The sequence below is a fragment of the Mobula birostris genome, chromosome 9 (assembly GCF_030028105.1).
Source record: "Mobula birostris isolate sMobBir1 chromosome 9, sMobBir1.hap1, whole genome shotgun sequence".
Classification (NCBI taxonomy): domain Eukaryota; kingdom Metazoa; phylum Chordata; class Chondrichthyes; order Myliobatiformes; family Myliobatidae; genus Mobula; species Mobula birostris.
The window spans coordinates 28,632,546-28,659,033 of record NC_092378.1 but is presented as its reverse complement, the minus strand read 5'-3'; the positions used below and the strand labels follow the sequence as shown (position 1 = coordinate 28,659,033).

Genomic DNA, 26,488 nt, shown 5'->3' with positions numbered 1-26,488 from the left:
CTGAAGTGGGTTACCATGTTTTTCTTAGGTACCGGTATAACTGAAGCCTGCTTGAAGAAGGTGGTACCTCAGACTGCCAAGTTAAAGATATCGGTGAACACTCCAGCCAACTGATCAGCACAGGTCTCTTGTACTTGGCCAGGTACCCCATCTGGGCTGAACGCTTTCCACAGTTTCATCCTCTTAAAGGATGCTCTGTCAGCTTCAGAGACTGAAATCACTGGGTCATCAGGAGCTGTGGGAGCTTCCTCAATGTGAAGGTTCCTCAATGTTTTGATGGTCAAAACGAGCATAAGAGGCATTCAGCTCATCTGGAAGTGAAGCCCTGATATCACCTGTGTCACTTGGTTTCATTTTGTAGGAGGTGATAGCATTCAAGCCCTGCCACAGCTGTCGAACATCCTTCAGTGACACACATCAGAGTTGCTGGTGAACGCAGCAGGCCAGGCAGCATCTCTAGGAAGAGGTACAGTCGACTTTTCGGGCCGAGACCCTTCATCAGGATAGGATGCTTGAAATTCCAGCATCTGCAGATTTCCTCGTGTTTGCATTTTTAAATCCTTCAGTGATACGAGTTTTGTTCAGAATTGCCACTTCGCCCATGAGATAGCTTTCTAGAGATCATACCAGGACTTCTTGTATCGTACTTGGTTGCTAGACCTGAAGATCACAGATGTGGCTCTCATGGTTCATTCAGGTATTCTGAATAACTTTTTTGAGGACACACTCATCTACGACTATTTTTATACAGTCACTGACAACTGGGTGTACTTATTCAGGTCCTTTGTTGAGCCCTGGAACATGGTCCTGTCCAGTGATTCAAAGCCATCCCATAGCGGCTCCTTTGTCTCCTGCAACCACCTCTTTGTTGTCCTAATTTCTGGAGCCTTGCCTTGCTCCTTAGCCTCTGCCTGCATGCAGGTCGGAAAACTGAGCAAAGGTGCATTAAATACCCACCAGTATAATAAGGAATACATTCCTGGTGAAGGGTCTCAGTCTGAAATATCTACTGCTTATTTCCCTCCATAGGTGCTGCCTGACCTGCTGAGTTCCTCTTGTATTTTGAGTGCATTACAGAGGAAAGTATTAGCAAGAAAAATATTCAATGCTGAATTACATCTGCATTTAAACATTTATATACTTTGATTCATGCCCCTTAATATTTTCCCTTAGATTTCAATAGTTTATAAATAAAGTACAATAGCAATGTTACCATGATGACATATGTTCCAATGAGTTTAAATGGATCACCTATTAAAACTAATCTTTAAAGTTAGATTTCTTATACTTAAGATCAACAGTACAATGTGCTGATTTGAAATTATAGCAAGATGATCCAAAAGAGATCAAGCCAAATTGCTGAGATAGTGTGCAGTAGTTTAAACAGATGAATAACAAAGGGTCATGTGCTTATATCACCAAGGATTTATAAGTTCCCTGTTGTTAAAGAAAGGTTGGCTAATGGCTGTATTTTTCACCACTGTTTGCTTTGCCTGGAATGGAATTACAATTGGACAGAAGCAGAAGAATTTGGACAAAATTTCCAACGTTAAGATTGGCACATTGATTGGCAAACCTGAGAGAATGCATTGCCAATGATACCATTACAGGAAATTCCAGGCTAGTGCTTCAGGTTCTGAATTAACCTTTTCCATTCACTTTCACTTTCCAAGAAAATGCAAAAGATTTGAAGAAACACCAGCCTCGTAAACACTGACCAGTGGACTGAGGGACGCACAATGGATGGACAATGAAATCATGTTTCAGTTTCTGGAATGACATTCTCAGCTGGATTACAGCTATTTATTGGAAAGAGGTGCACTTCACTCCGAGGGCATACCAGATCATGCCAGAATATTGCAACGTGCCATCAATCATGTATTACACACCAAATAATGCAACCCCTGTGCATAATTAGCTCTTTGGGCTTGTGCGAGGAGCCAAAAGGCGTCGAGCTCTGAGATTTTTAAGAGCACCTAAACTGGTTAATTGTTGCTTAGTAAGAGCTGTTAATCAATTAGAATACCTAATGTTTTTTTCTCGAGTGACTCGCTCTTTAGATCATAGGGCCATAAGACATAGGAGCAGAATTAGGCCATTCAGCCCATTGAGCCTGCACTGCCATTTCATCATGGCTGATCCCGAGTCCCACTCAACCCCATACACCTGTCTTCTCACCATATCCTTTGATCAGGAAACTACTAACGTCTGCCTTAAATATACCCTGCGGATGTGAGCTCCACCACAGTCTGTGGCAGAGCATTCCACAGATTCACTACTCTCTGGCTAAAAAAATCTCTCCTTACCTCTGTTCTAAAAGGTTGCCCCTCAATTTTGAGGCTGTGCTCTTTAATTCTGGATACCCCCACCAGAGGAAACATCCTCTCCACATGGACCTTATCTAGTCCTTTCAACATTTTGTAGGTTTCAATGACATCTCCCCACATTCTCCCATTCTTCTAAATTCCAATGAGTACAGGCCCAAAGCTGCCAAATACTTCTCATATGTTAACCCTTTCATTCCCAGAATCATCTTTGTGGAGCTCCTCTGGATCCTTTCCAAGGACAGCACATCCTTTCTGAGATATGCAGCCAAAACTGTTGACAACACTCCAAGTGCAGCCTGACTAGTGTCTTACAAAGCCTCAGCGTTATCTCTTGCTTTATATTTTATTCCTCTTGAAATAAATGGCAATGTTGCATTTATCTGTTTTACCACAGACTCAACCTTCTGGGAGTCTTGCACGAGGACTCCTAAGTCCTTCTGCACCTCTGATGTTTGAATTTTCTCCCCATTTATATAATAGTCTGCACGATTGTCTTTTTTTAACCAAAATACATTATCATACATTTCCCAACACAGTATTCCAGTACTAGCAACACACATCAAAGTTGCTGATGAACGCGGCAGGCCAGGCAGCATCTCTAGGAAGAGGTACAGTCGACGTTTCAAGCCAAGACCCTTCATGATGATTAAGGGTCTTGGCTTGAAACGTCGACTGTACCTCTTCCTAGAGATGCTGCCTGGCCTGCCGCATTCACCAGCAACTTTGATGTGTGTTGCTTGAATTTCCAGCATCTGCAGAATTCCTGTTGTTATTCCAGTACTAGTATTATTTAAGCGGATGCCTGATTTGCACTAAGCGCGGGGTCCTAGTTGTGAGAATGTTAGGCCGTGCAGTGTTACTCGGCTGAGCAACCGATATTCTGTAGGAATTCTTATGAATATACTCTGGTCGCTATCTCTACATCAGAGTCTGTCTTTCCACCACACTTGGGTTCTGACATTGCCAGCGCACACTGTGACACTGTGCACCGTAAACTGGAATCCTCTGTGCTGAAGCATGTTTATCTCAGACACAGTATATGGTGGTCCAAGCTGTATACCATTGGGACTGCAGGACACAGCCTGTCTATAAAGCATGGACACCTGACTTTGTGATTCATCAGGAGATCAGCTTAAGGTCACTTGTTAGAGGGATAAAGCTACTTGAAGCATGGTTGGATGGAAAGACATTCATACTTTTATAAAATGCTTCAATGTTTTTAATGTGTTGGCGCGTGGCCAAGTAGTTCAGGTGTCAGGCTAGTGATCTGAAGGTCGCTAGTTCGGACCTCAGCTGAGGCAACGTGCTGTGTCCTTGAGCAAGGCACTTAACCATACATTGCTCTGCGACGACACCAGTGCCAAGCTGTATGGGTCCTAATGCCCTTCCCTTGGACAACATCGGTGGTGTGGAGAGGGGAGACTTGCAGCATGGGCAACTGCCGGTCTCCAATACAACCTTGCCCAGGCCTGCACCCTGGAAACCTTCCATGGTCTCATGAGACTAACAGATGCCTAAAAAAGTTTTAAAGTTATTTTTAAATTATAAAAGAGTGATTAGAAACAACGGACAACATGATTTGCTGGAGACTCGATGAGTTTTCCAAATTTAGGTAACCATCCACTCCAGTGGGTGGTTCCTCCCTCCTCCCTCCCCCTCTGATTGACAGACAGACAGCCAATCTGCAAAAGAAGACAAACTGTGCAAATAAATGTAATACTGAGAAAGTGAGAAAGCAGATAATTGTAGTTGTTGAGTGTGGAGGTGACAGCGACATAATTGAGGGTTTCATTTGTGAAGCAGGAAATGGCTGGTGCTTGTGAAAGAGTGATATTATGAAGGTGAAAGGTGACCTTTCACAATGCTCGACAATAATGACTGTCTGATTCAGTCTGAGGCACTGGTGGGTGACAAGGATGCAGGTGTTTAGCATTACGAGTTAATGACATGTCTTCACAATTGTTAACAGTGTCCTGCATCATGTCAAGGTTGGTGGAAAAATCTGAGGTTGTTGTTCTGTCTATTCTCCTAATGGGACCATAAAATCGTAAATGTTATTTTAAATATGAGAGATCCAAATACCAAAACGTATGAAATAAGTCTGCACCTACACTACATCTCCAGAGTAATGGTAATGGAAGCTTAGCCAGATAATTCCATCTCTTGTTCACCTTCCAGGAACAGTCCTTGCATACTCAGGGCTTATTGCATATTTCAGGTGTATTGCATTTCCATAATGCCGGATGCTTTATAGCACATTGCCACAGCTTTCTGTCATGCTTTGGCCTCATTGTGCTGCCTAAGGCATTTTTAAAGCAGTTTCCATTCTGTGCTCAATCAGACTTGAGTGAAGAAGATGTCAGAGAATTTGACAGATCTTACAGAATTTAGTTTTCACTGACACAATGCTCTAAGCAAAAGAAATGAAAGAAAGAGAAAAAAGTAAAAGGAAAGGAATTAGAAAGAAAGAAGGACAATAGGAACAGCAACCATAAAACAGATAAAAACAAATAGAATTATATAGAATATGCAGCACAGAAGGCATCCACTTGGGCTACAGGCTCTATGTCAGGATATACTATATACTCTCCATATGCCTCTTCCTATTTATAACATTATTAACGTAATCTCCTCTTCCCTGAAAGCTTGCCTATTCTCCTATCAAATGCATCCATACATCTATACTTTTTACATCAACTCTGCATTGGCAAAGTTTACTTTCTCATGGCGAGAGAGGAGGGTTCTAAGTAATAAACGTTTTGGATGGAAAGGTGAGTGAGCTGATTAATGAGTTTGCACATGACGCAAAAACTTGGCAGAGCTGCGCAGAGAGTGAAAGGTTGTCAGAGGACACAGTAATATGTAAACCAGTAGGAAACATTGACAGAGGAAAGGTAGATGGAGTTTAATCTGGACAGGTGTAAATTGTTGCACTTTAGAAGGTCAAGTGTAACAGAAAAGTGAATGGTGGGACGTTTAGTACATTGATGTTACAGGGTGATCCTGGGATCTAAGTCCATAGGTCCATGAAATGAAACATTGGATCAATGACAAAAAAGTGACACCAATGACATAGGTAGAAAGTGGGGGAGAGATTCTGCACAGTGAGTATAGGGAGTTAGGGAGGAGGCTGAAGAGCAGGATTTGCAAGATAGTAATCTCTGGATTACGCCCAGTTCCACATGCTAGTCAGGAAAGGAATAGGATGATAGTACAGATGAACGAGTAGCTGAGAAAGTGGTTCGTGAGGGCATGGTTTCAGATTTCTGGATCATTGAGATTTCTTCTGGGGAAGGTGTGAACTGTAAAAAAAACGGACCGATTAGACCGGAACACAAAGAGGACCAATATCCTTGTGGGCAGGTTTGCTGGGGCTGTTGGGATGGGTTTAAGTAAATCTGGCAGGGGGATGGAAACCAGAGAGACGAGGCAGAGGATAGGGCAGTTGGTATACAAGTCGTGTAATGGGACTGAGGAAGGACAGGAAGATGTTAGGGTAAGATTGCAGACAGACGGATGAGTTGAAGTGTCACATGGGATAAAATTGAAAAAGGTGATGAATATAGGACTGAAGGTGTTATATTTGAATGCACACAGTATTATGCAATGAGGTAGATGAACTTGTGGCGCAGTTAGAGATTGGCAGGTATGACATTGTGGGCATCACAGAGTTGTGGCTGAAAGAAGATTATAGTTTGGAGTATAACATCCACATTGTATCACAAGGACAGGCAGGTAGCCAGAGGGGGTGGTGCGGCTCTGTTGGATGCAAATGAAATCAAATCTTCAGAAAGAAATGATATAGGAGTGGAAGATGTAGAATCCTTGTGGGTAGAGTTAAGAAACTGCAAGGGTCAAAAGACCCTATTAGGAATTATATAGGAACCTCTGAACAGTAACCAGGATGTGGGTTATAAATTACAATGGGAGATAGAAAAGGCATGTAATAAGGGCAATGTCACAATAGTTGTGGAGGAACTTCAAAATGCAGGTAGTTGGGAAAATCAGGTTGGTGTAGGATCCCAAGAGAGGGAAATTGTAGAATGCTTAAAGGATTAATTTTTAGAGCAGCTTGTGGTTAAGCCCACCAGGAAAAAGTCAGTTCTGGATTGGGTATTGTATAATAAACCAGATTTGATTAGGAAAATTAAGGTAAATGAACCCTTAGGAGGCAGTGATCATAATATGATAAATTCAGCATGCAGTTTGACAGTGAGAAGATAAAGACAGATGTATCAGTATTACAGTGGAGTAAAGGGTATTATAGAGGCATGGGAGGAGCTGGTCAAAGTTGATTGGAAGGGGATGCTATCAGGGAAGTGGGAAGTTAAGAGAATTGGGAAGCTTTTAAAATGCTACAGAAGGCAACTAGAAAGCCATAAGGACAGAAAAGATGAAATGTAATTGTAAGCTAGCCAATAATATAAAAGAAGATACTAAAAGTTTTTTTCTGATATATTAAGAATAAAAGAAAAGTGAGAGTGGATAACAGACTCTGAAAAATAATGCTGGAGAGGTAATAATGGGGTAAACAAATGGCTGATGAACCTGTGGAAGACACTTGCAATATACTAGAAATTTGAGAATATCGGGGCAGAAGTGAGGGTAGTTGCTATTACTAAGGAGAAGGTGCTTGGGAAGCAAAAGATCTTAAGGTAGCTAAGTCACCAGGACCAGATGGAATACACCACAGGGTACTTAAAGAGGTAACTGAAGAGACTGTGGAGTCATTAGTTATGATCTTTCAAGAATCTCTAGATTCTGAAATGGTTCCAGAGGACTGGAAAATTGCAAATGTCTCTCCACTCTTTAAGAAGGGTGGGAGTCAGAAGATGGAAATTATAAGCCAATTAGCCTGACTTCAGTGGTTGGGGAGATGTTGGAGCCTATTACTACAGATGAGGTTTTGGGGTACTTGAAGCTACATTATAAAGTAGACCAAAGTCAGCATGGTTTCCTTAAGGGTAAATCTTGTCTGACAAACCCGTTGGAATTTTTTGAGGAAATAACAGGCAGGATAGACTGTCGTAACTGAATCAAAGGCGGGAGATTGAAAATCTGGCTGAGTAACTTATTAACCTTTCATTCAAGGTCAGCATGACCAAGGAGCTGATTATTGACTAAAAGATGAAGAAACTGGACATCCATGAGCCAGTCCTCACTGGGGCAATCAGAGGTTGAGAGAGTCAGCTTTAAATTCCTTGGTGTTATAATATTAGAGGGTCTGTCCTGGGTCCAGCATGCAAGTGACATTATGAAAAAGCACGGCAGCACCGCTAGTTCCTTAGAAGTTTGCAAAGATTCAGCATGACATCTAAAACTTTGACAAACCTCTATAAATGTGTTAGGGAGACTGGCTGCATCATAGCCTGGTATGGAAGCGCCAATGCCCTTGAGCACAAAATCCTGCATAGTGCCCAGTCCATCACAGTAAAGTCAACCCCACCACTGAGCACATCTACACAGAGCACTGTAACAGGAAAGCAGCATCGATCATGAAGGACCACCACCATCCAGAACATGCTGTCTTCTCACAGCTGCCATTAGGAAGAAAGGACACACATCACCATGTTCAGGACCAGTTACTACCCCTTCTCCATTAGGCTCTTGAACCAGAGGGGATAAACTTCACTCAACTGCACTCGCCCCATCACTGAACTGTTCCCACAACCTATGGACTCACTTTGAAGGGCATTTCATCTCATGTTCTCAATACTTACTGTTTATTTATTTATTATTTAAAAAATTTTGTATTTGCACTATTTGTTGCTTTTGCACATTGGTTGTTTGTCCGTCCTGTTGGTGCATCCTTCATTGATTGTATTGTGTTTGTCTGATTTACTGTAAATGCCTGCAAAAAAATGAAACTAAGGAATGTATATGGTGTTGTATAGGTATTTTGATATTAAATTTACTTCAAACTTTAAACTTGGAGTGCTTTCTGTACAGCTGCAGTCAACCTGACAGAAGTACATAAAAAATAAGGGAGTTAGAGATATCGTAGATAATCCATTTCTTTTTTCCAGGGTGGAAATGTCAAATACTAACAGGCATAGATTTAATGAAAGTGGGAGTTAAATTTAAAGGAGATATCGTTGGCAAGTTTTTTTTTACATTGGTAGGTGCAGTACAGTATCTGTAACATGCTGTTTAGGGAAGTGTTGGAAGGCAGGCACGTGAACAAGCAGGGAATGGAAGGAAAGACCATGTGCAGACTAATTGGATTAGTTTAAATTAGCATCATGGTCAGCACAAACACAATGGGCCCCAAAGGTCTGTTCCTGTTTTTTCCTTCTTTCTCTTTCTTGTAATGATAGTCTCCAGTTTTCCTTTTCCCCACTCTGTAAGTAGTCTCATAATATTTTTCATATTAAAGATCTCCATTAGATCTACACTATCCTCACAATAAACTGACAGCACTGGTAACCTTACTGTAAACATTTTCTGCACTCTCTCTTGAGCCTTATATCAATTTTATAACACGCTGTCCAGAATTCTGCACAGTACTCCTATTATGTCCTGTCTATAGTTTGATCCAAGTTTAACATAATACCTCTTCATTCTCTGGAAATAAATCTGAAAGCTTCTTTTCCCCAGCAGTCTTGTTAGCCTGTGGCACAGCTTTTAGTGAGTTCAAGATTTTTGGGTTCTGCTGAACTTTGCAAATTTTTATTTTTCCAGTTACATCAAACACCTATGGGCAGAGCAGACAGAGCAAAGTTAAAAAAATGAGAGGTGATCCCACTGAAACAAGATTTATTTCTGGGATTGACATGTAGACGTGGCACTGCTGCAGTACCACTAGAGAGACTGTGAATGTGGTCAACCTCTGTTGTACTCCTGATATTGTATTGCAGAGGATTCTTAGGGATAGGATTTATGAGATTTTGTTAAAACTATGCCCAATTAAAAGCAGCCAGCATGGCTTTGTGTGGGCAAGTCATGTATTACTAACTTGATTGAGTTTCTTGAGGAAGTGAATAAAGTGAAGATGAAGACAAAGCTGTGGATATTTTCTAAATGGATTTTAGTAAGGTGAATGACAAGATCCCGCATGATGAAAAAAGTGGGATCCACAGCGTCGTGACCATTTTAATTCAGAATTTGCTTACCTATAGGAGACAGAGGGCAGTGGACAATGGAACTTACTCTGGCTGTTGGTCTGTGACTGGTAGAGGTCCACAGGCAGAGACCCCTGCTTGTGAAATATGTTATTGACATGGATGAAAAAGTGGGTGGGCGGGCTTGTTAGTTTGCGGATGATATAAAGATTGGTGGTGTTGTGGATAGGGTAGAAATTGTCAAAGGATACAGCAGAATATAAATCAATTGCAGATATGGGTGGGAAATTGGCAGATGGAGATATTCCAAACAAATGTGAGGTGTGAGATCAAATATAAAGAGACAGTACACTATTAATAGCAAGACCCATAACAGTGTGGATTTACAGAGAGGAATCTTGGAGCCCAAGTCCTTAGCAGGTTGGTCAGGTGGTTAAGAAGGGGTGTGGCATGCTTGTCTTTATTAGTCAAGGAACCGAAGTTAAGAATCAGGAAGTTATATCGCAGCTTTATGGAAATCCATTTAGACCACATCTGGAGTATTGTATTTCATTTGATTTCCCCATTATTGGAAGGTACTTGTGGCTTTAGAGAGGGTGCAGAAGAGGTTTACCAGGCTGCTGTCTGAATTAGAGGGCATGTGATACAAAGAGATTTTGCACAAACTGAGCTTGTTTCTCCGGACCAGTGGAGGCTGAGGGGAGATCTGATAGATGTTTATAAGATTAGGATTATGTTTTTTTAAAAAGATACAGCATGACTGGCCCCTCCAACCCAATGAGCCTGCACCACCTAATTACACCCATGTGACCAATTGACCTATTAACTTCTATGCCTTTGGAATGTGGGAAGAAACTGGAGCTCCTTGAGGAAACCCAGATGGTCACAGGGAGAACATACAGACTATCAGTTGTGGAATTGAATCTGGGTTGCCGGCATGATAACAGAATTATGCCAAACACTATGCTACCATACCACCCCAAATACAAGCCCTTATGAGAGGCATAGAGCGCTGGTATCTTTTTCCCCAGGGTCGAAATATCTAATACTAGGTAATATGCTTTTAAGGTGAGAGGGGGCAAATTCAAAAGGGATGTTAAGGGTAAGTGTTTTTTTTAACAAGGAGAATGGCAAGTGCCTGGAATGTGTTGCCGTTGATGTTAGTGGAGGCAAAGACGATAAAGGCACTTAAAATATCTATTTTTTAGCACAGGAATGTGTAGAGAATGGAAGGATATGGACATTGTGTAGATAAAAGTGTGTAAAACGGTGATTGCCAGACTGGCTTTGAACCAGGGTTGTTATAGTGATGTTCTGTATCTTTAACCAGTGGACCTCCAGAGGGGACTTAGACAGGGTGGAACTAAGTGTTGAGAAGGCCACAGACAAGGATGGTGTTGAACAAAGACTCTTCACTTGTGGATCGGTTTGTAGAGAGTGCAGACTAGAACTCAGGTACCACTGATGCTTTCCCAACAACTCAGGACAGGCAGAATGGAAAATGGCCTGGCTCACCACTTTCCCTTCATTCTCCAGTCCCACTCAGCAGGTGAAAGTTGGATTCTGCCCAGTTGCATCCACTCCTCTGGAGGAAGATGAGGGGAACCGGGGGGAATACATAACCACATCGAGGACGAGGAGGCTGGAGGGGCTCAGAGTCTAACAACCGTCACTGTGGTGCTCTCTTCTCCCTTCCTGGAGATGATTGTCAGCCCGGATGCAGGTATCGATCTTCAACCGGGTCTCTGGCTGCCAATGTATCTTTAATTTCAGATGATAACCCACAGTGGAACATGGCTATTAGGACTTTAGTGTTCCAGCCACTCTCTACCACCAGACTGCCAGCCACATTACGGGCACCCTGACGAAGTTGGAGGAGTTGGTTGGCCACCTGTCATCCACTGACTGGGTGGCCAAATACTCTCTTCATCTCCCTAGGGAAGAGGCATAAGTCTCATTACTTGGGGAGTTCTTCTCCCAGAGTGCTATAGCCCAGATAAGAGCTTTGCCAGAGAGGAGTTAGATGATATAGGGGATTTTTCAGTAGTCAATGGGAAACTTAATGGGTTGCAGCTCAAAAACCAGAAGTCACCAAGTAAGAAGCCCTCTACATATCTCTGGATCACCATCATATCACCCGCGTGCCAGCAGGTTTTGAGACTCAGGAGCTGGGGTGGCTGCAGGGGGTTTGTTGGCTCAGCTGGTTGATCTCGGTGGATGTCTGCAAGGCGGATTGGATCTGCAGGAACACACACTCATGTCCTCTCACCGTGACATCTTGGCTGGCCTGCACTGATCAGAGATGCTCATACTCTGCTGAGTCCATCAATGGCTCAGTCTTGCTGTAACAAGGGGTGGTTGCCAGGCTGTGTTTGAACTGGGGCTGTTCTTGTGAAGTTCTGCATCTTTAACCAGTGGATCTCCAGGAGAGACTTAGACCTGGTGGACCCACGTGCAGAGGATGGTGTTGAACAAAGAACCTTCACTTGTGAATTGGTTGAGAACACAGGCTATGACTCAAGAATCCCTACACACAGAGTGGGTAAACTCAGGACTGAACAATAATGAATAGAACAGAGGGAACTTAAATAAAGAAACAAAGAAATGATAACTAAACAATGCACAGGTAAAATAATCAACTAACAATCAGAGGAGGAGGAGCCTGCAGGACTCTGACACCCTCGGTGATCAGACAAAGAGACTAGTATAGACAGGCGTTTAATTACTTCAGCACAAGATTGTGGGCCAAAGGGTGTTCAGTGTTGTATGATGTTCTCATTTCTATTTCCTCCACCTTTCCATGGCACCTTCCCATACTGGCCCAGGAAGTGCAGCAACTTTTTTACTTCCTCTGTCCCCTCAGGCTCCGGTCTCAGATACTTATTCTATGCAAAACAGCAACGTATTTGCATTTCTTTCAACTTCCTGCATTATTTTCACCATTCACAGTGTACTCAACTCTACAACAGGAAGAACGTACATTGGATTGCAGAACATTTACTATCAAGCCCTTAAGTGTCAACCTGCATGGTTGCCCAGCATCCCATTCTCACTTTGACCACCCGAACTCATCAGCTGAGATTGTTCGATGGAAGAACAATTTAAATTCGAGGAACTGAACATTACCTTTCATCTGGACACATTACAACTATAATGTATATTATAACATCAATTATAGCTATATTGTTTCAAATAACAATGCCGTTAGTCCCATGTCACCTACACTAGACTCAATCTTTTCTTGTTCCATCACCACTCCCTCTTGCCTGTACCACCATAATTATTAATCTCTCCTTCTTTTCTGTTTATCAGAGACATTTTTTATTCTTTTCCTCCCTCCACCCTTGCTCTATGTTTCTCTTTCTCCAACATTTTCACTGGTGGCTTGACTTCTTTCTTCACAGTTACTGCCTGTTTGTTTGTAACTTTCCAGAACTGACTGTCTTTATTTTAGCATCCTTACTAAGTTATGGGTTCTATCCTTGTTGGATGTGCTTCCATGTGCATCACTGACCTTTTCTCTTTGCTCTGCACATTAAACCTAAAATCAGCGCTGGGTAGCCATTGCATACTGATGCCTGACACTGCTCATTGCGCAAGGAAGACAGATCACTTTGCACATTTTCTCCTAGAATCATTAACCATCTTTTAAGCTCAAAATGTGGTAACATCCTAGATTTATGTTAACGTGGGCCAGCAGTTATGTTCCTTAAAGGCATGGACTTGCACGTAATAACATAGGCAGTTGGAATTTGATAATGTCACTTAATATACAGCCATGTTTCTTAATGATTTACTGTGGATACTTTCTGTTTGCAATGATTGTGAATTCATCATCGGCCTTATTGGCATTTTCATATTGATTGCCTTTTGGGCATTCTGCTGTTGAAAACTGATTCATCTCCAATGAGAGTCTACTGGAGACTGCTTCCAGTAATAAATGCAACTCAGGATTCAATTTCAAAAAAATATTTATCTGTTACTGTTCGGTCAAAATCAGTACTTCACTGACTTTTATGGTGTATAATGACACACATAAAAACAACTAAAAGCATTTGGTCACACACATCAAAGTTGCTGGTGAACGCAGCAGAAGAGTGAGTAAGGGATTTGAAAGTTGGAGGGGGAGGGGGAGCTCTTCCTTCAGTTAGTCCTGATGAAGGGTCTCGGCCTGAAACATCGACTGCACCTCTTCCTACAGATGCTGCCTGGCCTGCTGCACTCACCAGCAACTTTGATGTGCGTTGCTTGAATTTCCAGCATCTGCAGAATTCCTGTTAAAAGTATTTGGTGACTGGAATCGTATATTGTTTAGATCTGAGATACTTTGTAAAAAAATATTTACTTGATCTACTTCAGTTGCTTGTGTCTCATTTGCAGAATCTATTAATAAAACATTTTTCCTTATTGAAGGCTCTTGATAAATGGTGGGTTCCCGTGCAGTTCTTCCAAATGGCGTTTCTCCATGTTTGAAGTTCCAATGAGAAGCATCACTGTTGGTTTTGGTAATTTCCATGCTTAAGGGGTATAGTTTCCAAAAAGGAGCTATTGTGCAATATGAGTGCGATTGCCAGCTTTCTAGTCACTTGATATTTTCGGGGAAATAGGACAAGATTTGCACTATTGCAGAACTCAGTTAATGTGTTGCATTTGTTTACTGAATCATGACAGGAATCCAAATATATATCTAATGCCTTACTTTTGATGATTAAACAGGGAGGGGTGGAAAATGTGAATCAGCAGACTCCTTTGGGTCAGAAAGCTGTTGAAAATCGGTCTTCTCTTAGCTGGACTGCCATGCTAAATCTCAAACAGATAACTGCACTTGTTTGGCATATTTTAAGTAGTAAGACATCCCAAAGGATTTTACAGGATTGTACACCACATCTGGAGGATTAAAGCCGCATCTGGTGCGTTGGTTCTGTTGGTGGAACACCAGTATTCAAGGCGATTGGTGTAGGAATCTGGGATATTTCTAGCACCTGCAGAGGTCTTGAAGCTTGAGGATGAGGGTAGTTCTGTTAACTTGCATTGTAAGGGGAAGGAATAGGGAGGGGGTAATCAATAATAAAATAGGATGTTGCTATGCTAACAGTGAACCACTGATAAGGTTCAACAATAGGGAGAGATGGAATGCTGCTGTAAATGCACCAGGCGATAACCGCAGAAGAGGATGTGGACATGGAGTTGGTGTTTGCTCAGTGGGTGACTTGCTGAAACTGGTGTACACCAGCAGACCAGACCAAGCTGATCTACCCAAACAAGATTTTGGGATAGGCTTCATACTTCTCCACATACGTGATTACACAAATAACTAAGTTTTGATTGCTACACTTCAAGTTTAAACTCAAGTTGAATTGTCATTCAACCATACATGAATACCCATGAATACTGCCAAATAAAACAGGGCAGTCATACACAGCACAATGAACATATAGGACATATAAGAGAGCAAGTACATATAAGAAATCAGTAACACACAGTCACACAAAAAAATAGTCCAAGACCCTCAGAAAACTGCAGCTGACCAGAATATGGCTTGTCCTCTGCTGAGCGTACACCGGGGGGGCAGCACTGACTCCAGCTCGGTTGCTGTGCCACACTGCCTCCAGTGGAGCACACTGACTCCGATGCCTCTCTCCCGGGCGGTTGTAAACAGGCGACGCTGCGGCTTGAAGCTGAGTCCTCGTTACGACTGAGGCCATGCGGCTCCCCTCCCGTCTGTCAATAAATCAGTAAACCGGGCTTGCAGCATTTCACATTAACAATATCCAACAGGGTCTTGTGGTCACAAGAAGGTGACGACGATGATCATTCACTGTTAGACTGCACATCCTTCACAAACCAAGTTCTCGGATGCCTCTCTGACACAGGCAGCAGCATGGTCTGCACCAGGTCCAGCTCCTTCAATTTCTCCGCCAACGAGCAACTTGCTGATGGGGTGGACTTGCAGTACTTTAAGTTCCTAATGTCCAACAGGGTCTTCAGATTATAAAAAATATGTTTAAAAAGGACAATAACACCTTTGCTTGACCGTGTAGACGTCGCTGTGATCAAACACGCCACCACCTTACCCGGAGTTTTCTTCTTCATATATGTCATTACACAGGAGGCTTGATTAAGAATGAAACTAAGTTTTGATTTTAAAATAAAATAATTATCTATAAGCCTAATCTATTTAACAGCAAATCTTAGTGTGCTATAACATAATCATCAAGTTTCTGTACCCTGGCCAGGTTACACCTGCATCCCATCTCCCTAATGTTGAAACTTATCAGTGGTTCCCTGGTACCACATCACCAGAAGCTACAACCTATTTTATCAGTTATTAATCCTCTCTTTTCCTATCCCTACAATAACTTGCCAAGAGGTTTATTTGGGTTTGGCCATTAATCCTTCTTGCCTGTGTTGTGAGGACATGGTCGCCTCCCTGTTTTTGGGGTGTAGTGTAGGCAAGATGCCAGTGTCAGAGGTGGGGGCTCAGTGGTGTGAATAGGAACAGGTTTTTTTTATATATAAGCAACTGATATAGGCGTATTTTCTCACAGAATGGCTTCCTAAAGCCTGGACATGCAACTAAATTGCAAAGAAACCCTATCCATCTGTGATTACAGCAGATGCCAGGAATCTTCAGCAAAACATATAAAATGCTGGTGGGACTCAGCAGGTCAGTCAGCATCTATGGGGTGGGGGGGCGAGGGGATAAACAGTTGATGTTTCAGGCAAAGGCCCTTCATCAGGACTAGAAAGGAAGAGTGCAGAAGGCAGGATACGAAGGTGCAGAAAGGGGGAGATGTATAAGCTGACAAGCGATAGGTGAGACCCGGAGAGGGGAAAGGTGAGTGGGTGGGGGTGGGGGTGATAATGTAAGAAGCTGGACGGGGGGGAGTTGATAGGTGGAAGAGGTAAAGAGGTGAAGAAGGAGGAATCTAATAAGAGAGGACACCTCATTCTGCTTTCTACCCCTTCCTTTCCAGTCGCAATGGAGGTTTAGCCCCAAAACATTGACTGTTTAATCCCCTTCATTGACGCTGCTTGATTTGCTGAGTTCCTCCAGTAGTTTGTGTGATCGATCCACCTGGGATTGTTGTGGTGACAAGAGGTTTAAAAATCGCTGGATTTCAGTAGGCACACATCTGTGAATCTTATAGTTTTGTTTTGGTTTCACAGGGAACAGTCTATATTGGAGGTCAGGATACATGTCACCAGAAGCAATTATGCTTCTCTCCTGATCTTTACCCCAGAGTTGAAGGATCTACACTAATTAAAGAATTAAAAATCTGGAGAATATTCTCCACTCACCTGTGAGAGGAGATAAGCTATGTTCATACTTAAGATGGAACTTTGGGGAAGATGAAATGATCTCACAATTTACTGCAACCAGCCAAGACATAACAGCAGGGATTGTGCTCCTGAGATTACAGATCATTCTAATAATCAGTCAGAAATGTAGAACGTGGAAAATTTTGTTGTCATCCTGCAATATAAATTATGACTACTGAGAGGTTCAAAATAATGTATTGGGCTGCATTTCAGCATTTTTATGTGAGATGTAGAAAGCATTCCTTTATACTCCAAACTTCATGTCAGCTAAGCTTGCTGTCTCTAGTCAATAGCAGCCTCATCACTGGACTGCTTGATTGAGGGCAATCTTGGCAGTGGAAAGCCCTGGTTAGGAGCCTAGTAAAGGTACAATTGACGTGAATTTCAATTTGAACTGTTTGATCGTGACAGTATTGCTCAATTAATCAGAGAATGCAAACATTGCTTCATACACATTTATTGTCTGTTGTTGGTTAAATTAAATAATTCCAAGGAGGCCTGACGAAGCCTATTCCCCAACCTCAGCATGGGCCAGTTCTCTCTTTTCCATCCCATTAACTTGAAAGAGCCATGGAAACAGACAGGTTACCCAACGAATCTCCTCTGATCATCAAGCAACCATTGACACTAAAACCACATTATCTCCCCTTAATCTCACAGATTCATCACCTCTCCCCGAATCTACTATTCACATACACTCTCTCAATCTACTGTAGGCAATTAATCTTCCTGCATGTCATTGGGATGCAGGAGGAAAATAAGATACTGGAGATTTCTACAGAGAGTTCCTCCATCACAGTAAGTCATCTACTGAGGGCTCAGTATAGAGCTCTTCTGACATGCCCACACTGATCGAGCAGTCATAAACAATATCATTAGTAGAATCTAAATTCCCAATAATGATGAGTTTGGTCAGACGTTAATCACAAAAGATCAGGAACTTGAAAAAAAAATCTACCATTGTTAATGATTGGAAATAAAGTGCTGAGTGGAAATCAGTCTGGTTCTATGAAGCTGACTATGTATTGAAACGTTACGCCACCATCTTCCTTGTTAATGATATTAGTTATATAGTCATTGGTTGCCGGGTCTTGTAGGCCTTGACAACCAGGTGCAAGCAAGTAAAACAGAATGAATTTGTTGGGCTAGTGCAGATTAACAATCAGATGCATTTTGTTCAAGCCAACAATCTCCAGAGTATCCAGCCTGCTCTTTGTCTCTAGTTGTTTATACCTCCAACTTTCATAATTGGGCACGACTGGAGTCACCAAACATCACCATACAACATGACATTGTCAAAAACAAAACAGAATGTCTGCAATAAGGAATCCATTCCCTCCTTCACCACCCAATCACCAGACAGTGTCAGTTCTTGGTAATTGGGAAGCACTAATCTCCAATTGGTTAACCTCCAAATTTGCTCTGTGACTATCATAAGATTCCCCCCCCTATGATCAGAAAACTCCCCTAACTTGTCTCTTCCTTGTTGCAAATGATCTGTTAAAAATCAGGCTTTCTACATAAGGCCCCCATATTATTAATCAGGATTTACTTGGTAGAAGTTCATTTAGACTCTGAAGGTGCAGAATAGATACATCCCAAAGATGAAGAAGTATTCTGAAGGGAGGATGATGCAACTGTTGCTGACAAGGGGAGTCAAAGACAACATAAAAGCTAAAGACAGGGTGTATAATATAGTAAACATTAGTGGGAAGTTAGAGGACTGGGAAGCTTTAAAAAATCAACAGAAGGCAAATAAAAAAATGCCATAAGGAGAGAAAAGATGAAATGTGAAGGTAAGCCAGCCAATAGTATAAAAGGATACAAAATGATTTTTTTTTCAGATATGTAGAGTTCAAGAGAGATGGGAGTGAATATTGGACCAGTGGATAATGACACTGTAGAGGTAGTAAAGGGGACAAAGATATAGTGGACAAACTTATTAAGTATTTTGTGTCCATGTGCACTGTGGAAGACAGTAGCAGTATGCCAGAAATTCAAGAGTGTCAGGGGGCAGAACTGAGTATAGTTTCTATTACTAAGGAGAAAGTCCTTGGGAAACTGAAAGGTCAAAAGGCAGATAAATCACCAGGACCAGATGGAATACACCCCAGGGTTCTGAAGAGAATGTGTAGCATTAGTAATGATCTTTCAAGAATCACTAGATTCTGGAATGGTTCCAAAGGACTGGAAATTTGCAAATGTCACTTCACCCTTTAAGAAGGGAGGGAGGCAGCAAAAATGAAATTATAGGCCAGCTGGCCTGACTTCTGTGGTTGGGAAGATGTTGGAGTCCATTATTAAGGTTGAGGTTTCAGGGTACTCAGAAGCACAGTAGGCCAAAGTCAGCACGGTTTCCTTAAGGGGAAATCTTACCTGACAAATCTGTTGGAAATATTTGAGGAAATAACAGACAGGTCAGTTTTGGGGCACTTATTTTCACATTCTGTGTCAATAATTTGGATGATGGAATTAATAGCTTTGTGGCCAAGTTTGCAGACAACACAAAGATAGGCGGAGGGGCAGGTAGTTTGAGGAACCAGGGAGTCTGCAGAAGGACTTAGACAGATTGGGAGAATGGGCAAAAAAGTGGCAGTGGTATATAGTGTAGGGAAGCATGCAGTCATGTACTTTGGTGGAAGGAATAAAGATGTAAACTATTTTCTCAATGGGGAGAAAATTCAAAAATCAGTAGTGCAATGGGACTTGGGAGTCCTCATGCAGGATTCCTTAATTGTTGACTTGCAGGTTGAGTTGATGGTAAGAAAGACAACTGCAATGTTCACATTCATTATGAGATGACTGGAATTTAAAAGCAAGGATGAAATGCTTAGGCTTTATAAGGCATTGTGCATACTACAGTTGGAGTATTGTGAGCAGATTTGGGCTCCCTATCTAAGAAATGTTGTGCTGGCATTGGAGAAGGTCCAGAGGAGGTTCATGTGAATAATTCCAGGAACAAAAGGGTTAACGTACAGTACGAGGAGCACTTGATGGCTATAGGCCTGTACTTGCCGGAGTTTGGAAGAATGAGAGGAAATCTCATTGAAAGGCATTAAGTATTCAAAGGCCGAGATAGAGTGGAGGAGGAGAGGATGTTTCCTATAGTGAGGGAGTCTCGGACCAGAGGGCACTGTCTCAGAATAAAAGGGCCACCATTCAGAACAGACATGAGGAGAAATTTCTTTAGCCAGGGTGTAATGAATTTGTAGAATTTATTTCCGTAGGCAGCTATGGAAGCTGAGTCACTGGGTACATTTACAGTGGAAATTGATACGTTCTTGATTAGACATTGCATCAAAAGTTTCGGGAAGAACGCAGGAGGTTGGAGGTGAGAGGGATGGAATGGCAGAGCACACTCAATGGGCCAAATGGCCTAATTCTGCTCCTTTGTTGTATGGTCTCTTGGCCTTATAGATAAGCTCTGTGTTAAATTCAGTGGAATAGTAATTGTTTTTAACCTCACAACATCATTTCCATTGAACTTACTGGAATCAAAGCTGCAGTGCCACTTATTCTTCAGTAATAAATGCATTTTTCTTTTGTGTACTTGAAGTCTATGTTCATTTTTAAAGGCTCCTATGTCCATTTTTAAGTAAATGCCAATGGGTTTCATAGTGTATTTTTTCCTGACGTGAATGCATAGATTATTTTTAGTGTGATTTAACATTATCCAACAATATGTCATTCAAACAGGACACATTCATAGGTATTGTTTTATAGGTGACCAAACAGTGAAAAGCAACAGCCTCAATTAGTGGTGCTTCTGGCAAACAAATACTGTTCCAGTTCCTGTTTTCTGGTGAAAGGAAATTCTTTGTAATTTAAAAAAAAACTGGTTTTTGTTGGCTGCAAGAAAATGCATTCAGCAACTGTTTTCAGCCCCAACCTTCCTAGCTCCCTGGCTTGGTTTTCATGAAGCAGGAGTATAAACAGCAGGAAGATGAGGAAAGACCCAGTTGTGAATCAGTGTCGGGTCTGCCCCCCACCAACTCATTCAGGTTTTCTTTACGCATTAGGATTGGTGGATGTCATGGTAGGACTGTCATTCAATGGCCATTCTAATTGCCCCCAGTTAAGTGCCAGCAGACTCAGTAGGTCTGGCTCTGGAGACATATAGAGGCTAGACCTAAAAAGAGTTACATTTCCTTCTCTGAAGGGCATTAGTGACTGAGATGGAGAACACCTGAAGGCTACCCATCCTTTTTATCCAGCCTGGAATGCAACACCTTCAGACCTTCAAAAGCTCAGACTGTGGGGAACAAAGCAGATTTCACCATCCCATCACCACCCCAATCCATTGACTTTCAACCAGACAGAATGCTGTAGGTTGATTCTGGACTGGCTTCCCTCAAATGCACATGTGGATGCTCATGGGACACCTAAAATCTCATTCAGATCTGTCTGCGTCTCAGGGGCACAGAGAGCTTTTATTCTGTTGTGCTGTAAGTCTCTGATTTCCTGGTCCATTTCCGTATCTGCTCCAGATACTAAGGAAACTAATGTAATTCTTTAAACATGTAATTGTCTACCAGTTCCACTCCCAAGGCTGTGATTCTGAGTGATTGACAAAGAACTGAATCTGATATTGTAGATACTGGAAATTTGAATAATTTCGGAACTAGGATTATTGCCTCAGTGTGTAGATGACAATGCCTGGGAAATTTCAAAATCTGGTAACAAATTTAATTTGAACTTTGAATGGGATTACAAGTCATGTGACCTGTTCTAACAAATAAAATGATGGAGGAAGAAGCCAATGGGTTAGAGAGTATCTGTGGTTGGAAATGTACGGTCAACGTTTTGGGTCGAGACCCTTCCTCTGGACCAGATTTCAGTCTCACTGGAGCATCTCAGTCCAAGGAGTTGACTGTCCATTTTCCCCACACTGATGCTGCCTGACCCACTGAATTTCTCCAGTGTGTTGTTTTTTTGCTCCAGATTCCAGGAATCTGAAGTCTCCTGTATGTCCATTTGGCTGTGCTAATCTGGCACTGCTTCTGTCGGCATAATCTGCAGCATTAGATTCACGTGGAGATAACCATGCAGTGGAGCCAAGAAACTGCAGGAGTCTTTGCTTTTCCAAAGCAAATGGAGGCCTGAATTTGCCGCGGAGCCTTGCGGAACCAACCATATCCTCCTATGGAGTGTGGGCTCACGTTATCATGACCTGCAACTGCCTGACCTAATCCTCTTTCCTAAACCATGTTCCTACTGACAGCTATCAATCTCTGCCAGAATTCTACTCTTCTCACTGATGAACCTGCCCCAATATAGAGCTGAGACCTGAAGTTCAATTTCTGAATGGCTTTGGGACTTTCTACTCAGTTTCCTTGGCAAATGGATCCACAAAGAGGCTCGGTCTAATTTCCACCCCTCACCATCTTCAGATCAATACCATCCAAAGCAGCAATTAGATAATTCCAAAGCAACACACACAAAATGCTGGAGGAACACAGCAGGGCTGGCAGCATCTATGGAAAACAGTAAACGGTTAACGTTTCGAGCTGACATCCTTCATCAGGACTGGAAAAGAAGGGGAGAAGTCAGAGCACAAATCCAGTCTTGCTTAGTTGCTGTTTCGCCCAGTGTGTGACAGTGGTTGTTGAAATGTGGTGGAAGTAATGTGTATAGAGGATTGTAGTCTTTCCTTTTTCTCCAATCCCCAACCCCGCCCCTTGCGCCCCTTCCCCTTTGCTGAAGCCATCAGCTTCTTGCTGTGGACTGGCCTGACATATGACAACTTCCCTCAGTGCTCGCTGTGCATGAAATACATAGTGGTATGTGTGACTTTAGTTCATTTGCAAAAGGCAGATGAGATCTCACGGGGACAATGGGTTCCCACCAAGCTAAAAAATGTTCACCACACTGTTTTAAAATGTTGAGGCTAACCGTAATATTTCAAATACCTGGAACAGCTGGTTCACAGAGACTTTCTTGGCCAGATCCATATAACCAGCTGGGTAGTTATGGGAGTGCGTTGATGTTTTTGTATTGTGCACATGGATATGCTGGTAAATAACAGAAAGTACAATTAGAATGGAAAATACTGTATATAGACCAAAAACCCTTTTGGTCAGATCGTCAACACTTTAAATCACTTTTCTGGAAGTTCAATGAGTGAAAGCAGATGTTGGTATGTAAGGCATGAGCTGATTTCCTTCAGATAGCACTTCTAGTGTTAACTGCAGACAGATGCCAAGATAGACCTGCACAAACATAGCTTCAACCTTCAAAGTAAACACTGACAATTTGTAGACTATATTTGACACTAAATTGTTCCAAATGACAAAAATTCAAGACAAAAACATAGGTCATTCAGCCTAGTGTATCCAAAGTTTATCCCCATTTTCAGCCTTTATTCTGAAGACCTCTAAGCAGGGCCTTCACGTGCTCATCCAGGTACCTTATAAATGTGGTGAGAATTTCTTCCTCCTCCATCCTTTTTGTAAGTTAGCTTCAGAATTTCACTTGACTGTCATTGAGCAAAAATATATCATCAACTCCCCCCTAACTATTTCACACAACTTGTATTTATCCTGTCTAATTATAAGAAGAAAAGAAAAACAGGGACAGGAAAAGGCCACTCGACCCCTCAAGCCTATCCTGCCACTTGATATGATCATGCTTGACTTGCTTAGGCTGAGAATAATGTCAGTTCTCCATGGCTTTTGATCTCCCGCTATTTCAAGAACAGGTCTATTTATTCTTTAAATGCCTCCAATGAGCTAGCCTCCATAAACCTCCAGAAAGAGAATTCAAGACATGCATTGTCCTCTGCGAAAATAAATTCCTACAGACTTTGGTTTAATATGATCTTTGTTAAGGGAAATAGATCATTCCTGTTCATCTTGCTCACTACGATTTCACATACGTACCTCTCAATTTTAAATACCTTGGTCAATTTTCTTACAGTGTTCTTTATTCTAAAGCACACAACTCTGGTCTAGACTGTCCCCTCATAACAGTAATTTTCCAGCCCTGGTAACATCTCGTAATCTCCTCTGCATGCTCTCCAATGCTATGCTCCCCACTGACCTCCCTCCTGGCACTTATCCTTGCAAGCATGCAAGTGCAACATCTGCCCTACACCTTCTCCCTCACTACCATCCAGGGTCCCAAATGGTTCTTCTGCGTGAGATGACACCTCACCTATGAGTCTACTGGGGTCACTTACTGTGTTTGTTGCTCCTGGTGTGGCCTTGTGTATATTGGTGAGACCAGATGTAGACTGCTTCACCGAGCATCCATGCTCTATCCACCAGAACAAGCGGGATCTCCCAATGGCCACCCATTTTATTCCACTTCCCATTCCCATTCCCATTCCGATATGTCCATCCATGGCCACTTCCACTGTTGTGATGAGGCCACACTTAGGTTGGAGGAACAGCACCTTATATTCTGTTTGGGTAGCCTCCAACCTGATGGCATGAACATTGATCTCGAATTTCTGGTAATGCCCCTCACCCCTCCCCCTCATTCACCATTTCCCATCCCCATTTCCCTCTCTCACCTTATCCCCTTATCCAGCTATCACCTCCCTCTGGTGCTCCTCTCCCCTTTTCTTTCTTCCATGACCTTCTGTCTCTTTCACTAATCAACTTTCCAGCTCTTTAATTTATCTCTCCCCCTCCAGGTTTAACCTATCACCTGGTGTTTCTTTCCCTCTGCTCCCCAACCTTTTAATTCTACTCCTCCGCTTCTTTTCTTCAGTCCTGCCGAAGGGTTTCAGCCCGAAAAGTCAACTGTACTTTTTTCCATAAATCCTGCCTGGCCTGCTGAGTTCCTCCAGCATTTTGTGTGTGTTGCTCAGATTTCCAGCATCTGCAGATTTTCTCTTGTTTGTCAACAATTAGCATTTGACTTTTTGCCACCTGCAAATTTCGGTTGGATTTTAGTTTCTTGATCAACCTGTAAAGCAGGACTTGGTCAAACACATTGCTAAAATCCATATATATTATATCAATAAACCTTGCCACTCTCTCATAAATGAGATTATGAATCTTCTCTTAAGACATCTATGCTTACTGTTCTTGATAAGCATGTATCATTCCAAATAGAGATTTTTGCAGTACTTTAGACTTTTTCCAGTTTTTTTCTCCCAACATGTTTTCAACTACTGATATCAAACTCACTAGTTAGTCTGTATTTATTCCATTTATCATTTTTCTCTGTTAAATAATGCTCCAACTTAAGGAACTATCAATTCCCCAGCCTCATGCCTGTAGCCAAAAAGCAATGGAAAATAATCATCAGTGTCTTAAATACATTTATCCAGGCCCAAAGTTTTACCCACCTTTAAATGAGAATCAAAACAAAAAAAAAAACTGCAGATGCAGGAAATCTGTAACAAAATCAGAAATACTGGAAGAACTTAGCCAATCAAGTAGCCTCTGTGGAAAGAGAGATGTCAACCCTTCATATCAGTGGCCCTTCCCTCAGAATTTCCCGAGTTCTGAGGAAAATTTGTTGATCCGAAACGTTCACTGGCTTCTCTCTCCACAGATGCTGCTTGACTGGCAGAGCTCTTCCAGCATTTGTGTTTTTGCTTCAAATGCTGGAAACAATGAGGTCAGGCAGTGTCTGCAAAAAGAGAAACAGCACGAACATTTAAGGTAAATGGCTTTACATCAGAACTGGAAATGACAGGAAAAATGGTATTAAGATCCTTTGCTTGCTTTCTTTCTCTCTCATTTGCATCACTAAGTATCAACTGGATGGTTTCATCTATAGCATATCACCATGGTAACACCAACTTCATCCTATCAGAGATATTTCCTTCTTCCTATCCAAACCCTTCCTATCATCTCTGCAAATTTATCTAAACTTGCTTCCTCTTCTTCTAAGTTCCAACCAATCTAAAATGTTAGCTCTGTCATTCTACAGCTGCAGCCTGACCTGCTGAATGTTCCTAGCATTTCGCCTTTTATCTATTTTCAAAGATGCTTGACTCTTCAAATGTCTGTCTGTCTTTGTTGCCTGTCTCTCTGCCATAGCCTCCTGTCTCTCAGTCTTTGTTATTTACAAGATTTAACATTCTTATATCATCCCCTTCCATCATGAAAAGATACAAAGATTTCATTCAGAACTTTCCACATATTCTCTACTTTATGTTGATGTTACTCCTTTGGTTTCTAAATGGACCTACTCTTTTTTTTCTGATGTTAGTTTACTTCAAATATTTATAGAACACCTCAGGTATGATTTGCCTGTTGATATATTTTTCATGCATCCTCCTAGTACTCCTCATTTCATTTTTAATTTCGCCCCTGGCCCTTGGTGTTGAAATCGTTATCTTCTTTTTGCTTCGTCTCTCTGGAAGTATTTCTCAGTATTGACAAGGTTTAGGATGGTGAACTGTCCCTTTCTTTAAATGGGAATATATTTGTTCTGAACCTCCCTTGGATTCCTCCCCTGCTCCTACACTAGTTTTTTGCTGTTCGCTTTTGCTAAATTGTATCACAGCCTGATACATCTGGCATTCACGTAGAAGTTCTATGTATATTTTGAATCCCACTGTGACAGTTCTGGCTGTTCTTTTCACTCTCAAATATTGCAAAAGCAGCTCACCTTGGACCCGTTTCTGCTATTTAAAATACAGCTTTATCTTGCAAGGCAAATCCATTAAAGTTATTATCCCATAATAGCACCATACACACATAAGAGAAATCGATATAAACCATTGACAATGTGCAACTTTAAATGTTACCTTTGAGATGAAAATTGATACAAAAATGTTCTTGTAGATGAAGTCTTTGGCATGATGCACAGTGTCTG

The 26,488-nt window shown here is 41.8% G+C and overlaps 1 protein-coding gene across 2 annotated transcripts in view; it reads left to right on the top strand.

The window, feature by feature from the left end:
* The window catches only part of LOC140203343 (protein FAM180A-like), a 43,005-nt gene that overhangs the window by 8,518 nt on the left and 7,999 nt on the right, over positions 1–26,488 (top strand). The window lies entirely within an intron of this gene.